The sequence below is a fragment of the Misgurnus anguillicaudatus genome, chromosome 25, assembly GCF_027580225.2.
Source record: "Misgurnus anguillicaudatus chromosome 25, ASM2758022v2, whole genome shotgun sequence".
Taxonomy (NCBI): domain Eukaryota; kingdom Metazoa; phylum Chordata; class Actinopteri; order Cypriniformes; family Cobitidae; genus Misgurnus; species Misgurnus anguillicaudatus.
This window is the reverse complement of record NC_073361.2, coordinates 4,853,906-4,864,035: the sequence shown is the minus strand read 5'-3', so window position 1 is coordinate 4,864,035 and position 10,130 is coordinate 4,853,906. Positions and strand designations below refer to the sequence as shown.

Here is a 10,130-nt window from a genome sequence, read left to right as displayed (position 1 = left end):
GCAACCACTGGATACTCACCTTATTACTTACTTTTCGGAGTCCATCCACACCTTCCAGTCGATTCCCTGCTAGGTCATGAACAGCCTGTGGACAGAAAACAAGACTGGTTAGTTGTGCATCAGGAAAGATTGACAGAGGCACACAAAAAGGCAAGAGAATTCGCTGAACACAAGGCCGCTGAGAGGTTAGCCCCTCTGAATGACAAAGTGTATTGTCCTGTGATCAATGTTGGTCAGCAGGTGTATCTGCGTCATAGACCCTTGGGTAGGAATAAGATACAGGATTCATGGAGTCCTACCGTATACAAAGTCATAGATGTTCAGGGTACCACACACACCGTTGAGCCTCTTGAGGGTGGCCCTATAAAGAGAGTACATAGAGCTGACCTGCGGCCCTGTGTCATTTATACTCCTGAACCAGGGGTGATGGAGAGCCATCCTCCTCCAACACCACAGCCTAAAGAAGGTTCTGAATCTGAGCTGGTTGAAGTGCAATCTGATCCTGATTTTGTTGTGTTAGAGGAAGTCACTTACCCTAGTTTGCAAGAGACAACACAGATTGAAAATTTCACGGAAGATGGAGCATTGGTAGATCAATCTAACTTGGTTTCAGCTAGCACTGAACAGAAAGATTCTGTTTCCGAAAGAGTTGCCGCTATCGCTAACCGCGCTCCAGAAGTGGAGAAACCAGTACTGGAAAGGCCTGTACCAATGCCTAGGCGATCAAAAAGGGCCAATGCTGGTCTGCACTCAAATCTCTTTAATGAACCGAGATCAGCATGTAATGCAGTGTCACTTAGCCCTGAAGTCTTTTCTCAAGTGTTAACCAGCTTAGGCAGTGTGTTTTTTAGAGAAGCTGTCAAAGAAGTAAAAAATATGTATTAGTCATCGAGGACAATGACATTTAGCAGGGGAGAATGTAGCCAAGTGGAGTAATCCTTTCAAAGTGACATCTGACATAAAATTGGTCGTGGCCCCTTTAAGAGTGGGTGTGGCGACACTCGCTTTACGGCATTGCCTCCAGCAGTGTGCAGTGAGTTAGTTTTGAGTGAAGAGAGAGCAGATCGCATGCTAGAGCTCCCGGTTTTGATCAAATAAACACCTAATTAAGGTTTGATGAGGTAAATATCAATTCTAGACCAGTTTACAGAATGTTTGAATGTTATATTTACATACTACATATGTGTTAAATGACAATTGTTTTATAGATCGTCTATTAAGAACGCATGAGAGTTTGTGTGCACTGAATCTGGGTTGATCACGCGTGAAACACGTGCAAAGACTGGGTATGTGTTGTAACAAATGTTAATTTAATTTTCTTTCTCTTATTTAAACCCCAGTGTTCTTGAATGTAAGTGTAATGTCATGTTAAGAATTGGGGTGTATTAAAAGCATTTCATGTCTGTTTAAGGGCTGTTAAAAACTCATTAAATACTGTGTGAGCCGTTTATTATTTTCTTATTGTGTAAAGTAAATGCAGATAATTGTGAAGTTTAATGGTAAACTAATGTACTGCTTTGCATTTTACTGTTAGCCTCTACCGTATTTCATTCCGGAAATTGTACTAGGCTATTGTTATTGTGTTAGCCTGATGTATTCATCCCTGGCATTGTATTTAATTTAATTTGATTTAAATCAGTTAATCTGTTGTCTTTCATACTAAATTTGTACACCAAGAAACCGAAACAATTTAACCAGTACATATATACAAAATTAATGTTGGTTATTAAAATTACTTTGGTTTGGAATTGGTAAAAGGTGTTCAGAAAAAAAGTGATCAAAATTTTCTGCACACACTGTAATGGGGCTTGTGGCTTGTCATTGTAACATTTATCTTGTGTCAGTGTTATCATAAGGTGCACAACATTGTGCACTCACTGGCTTATACTATTATTTTTAAAATAATTTACAGCGCTTACATTTTTGTAATGTCATGTGTCAGCTCTTAAGCGTAGTTTATGGTCGCCGCGTCCGCAAGAGCGCGTTGGTGCGCGCGGCAAAAATGACGTCAATGGAGTGGGCGGTCGCGCGCGTTGGGTCACCATTTCGCGTGGCCCTGTGCACGCCATTTTTTGTAACTTTCCGCGCGGCTCCGCATCCGAAAATGACCGAACTCGAGGCGATTCTGTCCGAGCAGGCAAGCCTGTGACGTATCTCTTTGATAAATCCAAGCAAAACAATGTATATATTTATCTGACACTCTGGAAGTAAAGTATGGAAACTTTTTCAGTTTAAAACACGAATTATTTTACATGATTCAGAATGTTTGGCTTATATTTGTATTGAATGAACCACTGGATGAGGAATAAAATATAAACCTTAAGATGTCTGTACTGTTTGTTTAGTAAAAACGTTAATGAAATTTTAATGTTTAATAAAGACATATTAAAAAGATTGTTGTTTTATTCATGTTCTCATATTTATATATATATCAAACTCTAATGTTAAAAGCAGTAGGGTTGTTCCAGCGGACGACTTCTTCTATCCTCTTCTTTGTGTTTGTTTTTTACTTTATTGCTAGCGTCGCCGCCTGGTGGTTAAAAAAATAGTGCAACGGCGAGCGCGTTAACTATAAACGCCTCGTCCGTTTGGTGAGACGCGCGCGCGATCCGCGGAGGCTTGCGTTGCGGACCAAAGCGCGAGTATAACCAGCCCTTTATACTTTTCTACTTAATCATTATATGGAGTTATAGTCAAGATTGCACAAAGATTTGTGATCCTAAGTAGTGGGCCGGTCTGGGCCAAAATGCCAGGGCCAATTTTTTGTCCCAGTCCAGCCCTGGCTAGAGTACAGTATTTCGAGAGACGCTGTGTTTTGTAAACCATGTCGCAATTTCCCTGAAGCAGTCAGCGAGAGCCGATTTATAAAATCTGGCTTTAGAGACTGGAAGCATCTTTCTATGGCGTTTAATCAGACCCAAAAGTCGCGCGCACGAGATACAAGCGCGCAGAACACTATTCGCGCGCGGACAAGCGTCCTCGCGAGCACGCAGAACACTATTCGTGCGCGGAAAAGTGTCCACGCGAGCGCGCAGAACACATTTCGCGCGCGGAAAAGCGTCCTTGCGAGAGCGCACCTCCGCTCAGCGCGCACAAATGCAGTCATGTGAGCAAGGGCTTGAATGAGCGCTCGCTGGACTCTCTCTATGCTCTCACAGTTGCACCACACGCGCTCGCTCAATCAAAATGACTTTTGGGACTTTGGGGGCGGGACATTGACTGATGTCTCCGCATCTGTGATTGGTTGTTTGTTTTGATTAGTGACACGCATGATCTCTTGTTCCACTATCCGTATCCAGTCAATCTAGCTAGAGAAGACACGTTTATATGACTATTATGTCGGAGCACGTTATTTTAATGATTGCAAAACCAAACAACAATGCCAATTTTATTATATATTATGTTTACTGTTTATCATCTTGCATATATACTGTAGGCTACTGCTACATATAGAGTGCCGAAGTAATGGCGTCACTTTGTAGGCTAAAACGCGGAAGTGAGTTAGCATTTTAGCACTACGGGTTCCCTCGCCCTGAAGTCTATGGGTTTTTTGAATGGGTTTTTGCTAAATCGCCTGAAATAAGGTCTGTGGTTAACAAAACCTCTAAATATTTTCACGTTTTGTTCTATGACATAAAATACACCAGTTATAATCTGCTTGTGATTTTTTTAAACTTTATTGTGCCTTAAAAACGGTGGTTGCTAACAAGTTGCTAATAGGGACTACATCCTTGGCGGGGAGTTTAGACGTCATCATGACAGGAAATCTGTCAATAGCCTTTCAGCCTCACGTTCTCAGAAGTTTACCTTTCAGTTAATATACATAACGTTATATATTTAGTCTTTTCAAATTGTAGTTTTTCCAAATATTGTTGTACTGTGGAGAGACTGTAGTTTGACATGTTTTGTTTTGTCCGGAGATGCAACCACAAGTCGTTCGATGAAAGATGCTCGTTTACCGTCCGATGTTCCCCAGCGGAGACTGTTCCGTAAGGTAAGCTAACACAACGATGATTTCCATGTGAACACCGTATTTACTGCCTGAATGTGGCCATGCACGACCAAACTTTAATGGTGCATATTGCTCAACACGCGAATGATATGATACTTTGACGGTCAGATGGAATTGAAAAGGCTAAGTTAGCAAGAATAAACGTTTTTTATAACAAAATCAACAGCTAAAATAACTTATCTGTGTCTTTCTCTTAAAATATCTTAAAGCTTGTTTACTTTGCTGTTTAATAGATTAGATCTGCTGCAGTTTTATTAAAGGCTAACGTTACTTCGAGAAATGTGTTTAATTAAAATATTCAAAATAATTCCTGGTTTATTGACTTTTATTCAACTTTGCTTTACCCACTAATAATAATGATTGTATTTGTAAACAGCACTAGTTAGGCATTAGATAACAATGATATTAATCTTTGTTATTTTAGTAGTAAAGTGTGATTTTTGTAATTTTAATTTGTAAAGGTGTAACTTCCATAAAACTAACACTGCTTATTTTGAATTTATCCTTAGACGAGCTGAGCGGATGTCCAGTGTCCATTCTCGCATCTGCAGCTGTCATTTTCCTGCAGGGGATAAAATGTCCCCGTTTTGTTTATATCCACAAATGATGTTCCCACTGGACAAATTTTGGAAGATCATTCATACTCCCTGAGACAGGATAGGGCTGATGTGCCTAAAAATGTTCCACCACCCATTTATAAAGAGGAGGAAATGGCTACAATTTATGGCTGACAAAGATGATGAACCATCTCCGGCTGATCAAACCCTCACTATCAATTTTGAGGAACAACCAAATAAAAGCACAACTAAAGAAGAGCTGCAGTCTGGACGAAGAAAAAGAATCCAGCTTGAGATTGAGTTAGAGCATTCCATAACAGAGATTCAGCTTCTCAAAGACTAACTCCAAAGGCAAACGAGTAACTGTCATGACATGTATTCAGCCTTTCAGATGAGTGAAAGTGTGATTCGAATGGAGACAGGATTGCCAGATAGGGATACTTTCAGTGTTGTGTGTGAATATGTTGCTCATTTTGAGGATTCCATTACGTACTTTGTTGGATGGAGGAGACCCAAAGAAATCAACCTTGAGGACCTTGATTAAAATTTGCCACAACTATACACACTTGCACTTGCATTTTCCATGTGGGCATTCACATTGTGTTGCAAAAATACCTTCTTTCCCTGTAGAGACTTGTCATGTGAATTATATAGTATATAGTTTGTTTTCAGTTTACTTATTTTATGAAAATAAAGATGTTTACTACAAAACTTGCTGCAATGTTTCTGTGAATCAGTGATTGGAGCATTTTGTTAACTTTTGTTTAATTCCCAGAGAACACGCTGATATCTATAGCTTGAATGCACTGTAAGTCACTTGTCTAACAAATACCAAAAATTAAATGTTAAACTATTGTATACTATTGTAACTATACACCAGTCAGCTCACAGTAATGTGAGATAAAATTTACTACACAGGCTCTCACATTGGGGCTTGTGGATTACCAGGTAAAAATATATAGAAAATGTGAACAAAATTAGTATATATGGTTTATTTAGGGAACATGTATGGTTTAATTATAATATATTGTATTTAAGCATTGATGCTATTGGACAATTCTCTTTAAATTCAACATATATAATTATATATAACTATTATATTAAATGTTTGGAATTTAACTGTGTTCTGCTTGTTCAGAGATTGTATAGTTATCTTATAAATACATAGAAAACTTTATTTAACTCCTCTATCTCTCCATAGTTTTAATGAGACTTGATAAACCTTGTCCCTCATGCTGGCCCTTACAATACCGGTAAGTAAACCAGCATCTAAGCTGCACTGTTATGTCCAGATTTATAGTGGTTTTCTCTCTCCTCGATCTATGGTTTTCTATCGTCTAAGTAAGAAAAAGTACATAAGATTGGAAATTGATACGGCAATAGCTAGGGCTTCTGAGATGTTTTTTTTTCTGGCGAATTAGCAAATGGTATGCAAACATACAATCAAACATAATACAGTGAAAGATAATCTTTAACGTTTATTTGGCACAATGATCATGCATAATAACCTTAATCACAAAGAAAATAATATTAAGGTTTATATAAACTAACGAAATAATAAACTAATAAATAAATAAAACATTAACAAAAAATCTCAAAGAGGCACGCATAAACAAAATTTCTAACATTTTTGGAAATAACGAATGGGCAATATTTCTCATGAAAAAGTGGATAAGTGTCCATAAACAGCGCAGATCATAATGAGCGAGCGTGTTTTTTAAATAAAGTTTGAGGAAGCTTGATGATGACGTTGATCCGCGACCGGTGCGCTGTAGTCCGTTTATAGCATACCGTTAGCATTTTATATCTGACGGCTTTATTTAGGCTTCAAAATGTATACATTTTCGATTAACTTATAAAGATTATCTTGATAGACAAAACGTGTAAGGTTCATAACTCTTTGTTGAACACAGATCTTATTTTTTGCGATTTTCCAAAAGTCTATGGGAAAAATTAATGGCTTTTCGATCGAGGGAACCCATGCGCCGCTAACTTCCGGGTTGGCCTACAAAGTGACGTCATGACTTCGGCACTCTATTGACATTGTCAGGTCACAGAGTTGGTTCGGACTTAGCATTAGCAAACTTTAGTATAGTCCTGTACAAAACTTTATAAAAAAAAGGTGATATTATCTAACAACAGGGACGGATTATGGCGATGATGTGCCCTGGGCACGGATGTCTCAAAGGCCCCCCTTTACCAATTTTTTTGGGCAACAGCGTTGCACCTGTATGCACAGGGCTCAAGTGTTGGTTCGCCTCTGCCTGTATGCCCCATTTTACAGGATTAACAATGGCACTAAAACGCGGGGAGAGAATGCACACAATATTCTGTACTTTCACACCACAAATTGGTTTATTTATATCTCACCAGTATCTGACAACATACTGTACAACATACTCAATCAAAAAGCCCGGTTGCATGAAAGTCCTTAAGATAAGAAATCCCTTAAATATAAGGTAAAGGGTGTTCTTAATAAAAAATGGGTTGCAAGAAAAAACCTTGAGTGAACCTTAAGGCTGTCAATAAGTATTTACCCTTAAATGCTAAAGTATTACCTTAAGTTCTGTTATGCGTTGCTACAAAGTCCTTAAGTCCCATTTTTCCCTTAAAACTTAAGGGACTATAACAGGTCCCTTAACCTCACACGCGATGGCTGATTTTATGGTTATTTAAGAAAATGAAGTACCAAAGCGCATTTCTAACGTTTGGAATAATCCCTTAGAGAAAAGTGATGCGCATTTATAAGTAGAATAGCGGTTTGATCGTCCGTCAATCTAAACAGTTTCCAGTTTGAATTACTTTCAGGTTTTAAACATGCGGCACTTTACAGTCTGTTATTTGCGATGTTTCATTGTACACAAATCCGCCGTCTGTTGAGCTGCGTGCGTTAATTTGTTTATGCTGTGAGATTTTGTAATTATAGCAACCGCTCCTCCTCTGCTGTCTTTTGGCAGAGACTATTGTAAAATACTTAGAATAGACACTTAGGTAAGGGTGACAGTTAAGACCTTTGTTAACGCTCTTAAATAAATGCCTTACCTCAGAGATTTTTTTCTCCCTCAGGGAAACCCTCACTTAAGGAGTTTCATGCAACCGGGCAGGCACACCTCTCCAAATCATATCTCAGGAGAAAATTCTTATTTGAAAAACGCAGAGTTTCCATTGGAATCAATTGAAAACATGCGCTGGCCGCGAGTGTAAAAGCTTTGTGTGTCCAGCCCCTTAAATCTTAGAATAAAAAGTTGGTTTAAATTTACCTTAGCTTCCACAACATCATCAAAATCCAGTTCCCTCACAAGATCGCATTCAATGGCCATTAAAGACAGTGAATTTAGACGTCCTTGACACATTTTGCTTCTTAGTTCGTTTTTTACTCTTGCCATTAGAGAAAATGAACGTTCTTCTTCACAGTTGCTGACTGGCAAGGTGATGAAAAGCTGTCCGTTTTGTGCTTTCTTATCACTCATCCACGTGGTTGAGGTTTTAAACTCATGTTTGTTTTGGTTTTTGAGTAACCGTCTTCTACGCGTGAGTGTTATATTACGCAATGCTTTTCACTCGCCTCTAGATGTCCCTCTCAACAGCGCAGCAATACATAAAAATTATTTATTTGATTTATTTACTAGTTAATACTTTGCAACTGCAAAAAACACATTATTCCTCAATATTTAACACAATTTTACTGAAAATAAAATTAAAATAAAAATATTTATTTGAAAAGAATAGACACAGTAAATTTGACAGGGCCCCCTGGTGGCCAGTGCCCTGGGCAAGTGCCCAGTAGGCCCGTGCGTTAATCCGTGCCTGTCTAACAATTGTAATTTTAGTGTACCTTATCAGCATGACAAAGACTGTACATGTATAGCATTTTCAGTTGGGCTGTGTACAAATAAAAAAAGAATAAATAAATGTAAGATAGTTAAAAATGTCAAATGGAACAGTAAGATTTTTTTTAAATATACAAAACAAAATAGTATAGTGTAAAGTATATTGTGTAAACAAAGATTACCAGAAATGATACATACAAACACCAACTCACTATAAAGAAATTATGGCCTGCTGTGTTGGTGTGTATAAATGTGTATGTGTATATGTATATATAAAAAAACTAAAAAAAAAATAGATACTATTTTTTTTAATATAGTTTATTCTGTATCTTTTCAGGGTCAAAATAGCATTTAATTTTACATTGTTGTTGTATTTGAGTTTCCCAATGAGTTTCATTTGCCATAATATGGTTGTTAAATTATCTACATATTAAACAACAAACAAAATGAATACCTTAAAATAAGTATTATTGTTTGGTTATGTTTAGACCCTTAATAACATTAACCATGGTTTTATTGTGGTAAAAGTGTAGTAACCATGTTTTTTTTGTGTATTGATTACTATCAGCAACCCCATGGTTTTACTACACTTACCATGGTTTAATTATGGTTTTTAAAAATCATGGTTATCAAAACCATGGTTATTTGTGGTTACCATGGTTTTACTACAGTAATCATGTTTTTTTGGGTTTAACTGTAGTAAAACCATGGTTCATTTTTGTAAGGGGAGCTTATTGCATGGTTTAAACAAGACTAATGTTCTAACATAAATTACGTACTCTGACATAATGGTCATATTAAAACATGTTTTCTCTGCCTAGATTGACTGGATACGGATAGTGAAACAAGAGACCATGCGTGTCACTAATCAAATCAAACAACCAATCACAGAAGCGGAGACATCAGTCAATGTCCCGCCCCCAAAGTCCCAAAAGTCATCTTGATCGAGCGAGCGCATGTGGTGCAGCTGTGAGAGCATAGAGAGAGTCGAGCGAGCGCTCATCCAAGCCTTTGCTCGCGTGACTGCATTTGTGCGCGCTGAGCGGAGGTGCGCTCTCGCAGGGACGCTTTTCCGCGCGCGGATAGTGTTCTGCGCGCTCGCGAGGACGCTTTCCCGCGCGCGGATAGTGTTCTGCGCGCTCGCGAGGACGCTTGTCCGCGCGGGAATAGTGTTCTGCGCGCTTGTATCTCGCGCTCGCGCGTGGTTTTTGTGCGCGCGACTTTTGGGTCTGATTAAACGCCATATCTTTCCCAGTGTTGTGTTAAACGCGAGGCTAGCAGGGCACATACAACAGTGCTGGCCAGATCTGAAGGATACAGACAAAGTCATAAACCAGGACGGGGAAATATAATTAACCAGCTGCACAAAGATGATATAAACAGTTCGTTTGTCCAAAGGAATAGAGAACACGTTAAAGTTGTAATAGACCTTGTTTTATTCTGCGCAAAACAAGACATTCCCTTGCGTGGGCATCGTGTAAACCAAGAGGCACTAAATAAAGGCAACTTCTTAGAATTACTTCAACTGATCTCCAGCTATGATCCAGAAATAAAAAGGCGACTGGACGAATTGCCTCGAAATGCAAAACTCACTAGCCCCGACATCCAAAATGAAGTACTGGAAATCGCAGCATCATTAATTATATCCAAAATAAAAGGGGATTTACACAACCATGCAGATACATACTACGCAATTTTGGCAGACGAATGTAAAGACCTGTCAAAAAAAGA

General features: G+C 38.5%; 1 long non-coding RNA gene across 1 annotated transcript; it reads left to right on the top strand.

Annotated features, from left to right (window-relative positions):
- The first annotated feature begins 3,779 nt into the window (after positions 1 to 3,779).
- LOC129433214 (uncharacterized) lies at positions 3,780 to 5,280 on the top strand. The gene is made up of 2 exons (XR_012368043.1): positions 3,780 to 3,994; positions 4,522 to 5,280. It is a non-coding gene; the product is annotated as an uncharacterized lncRNA (long non-coding RNA).
- Positions 5,281 to 10,130: the final 4,850 nt, after the last annotated feature.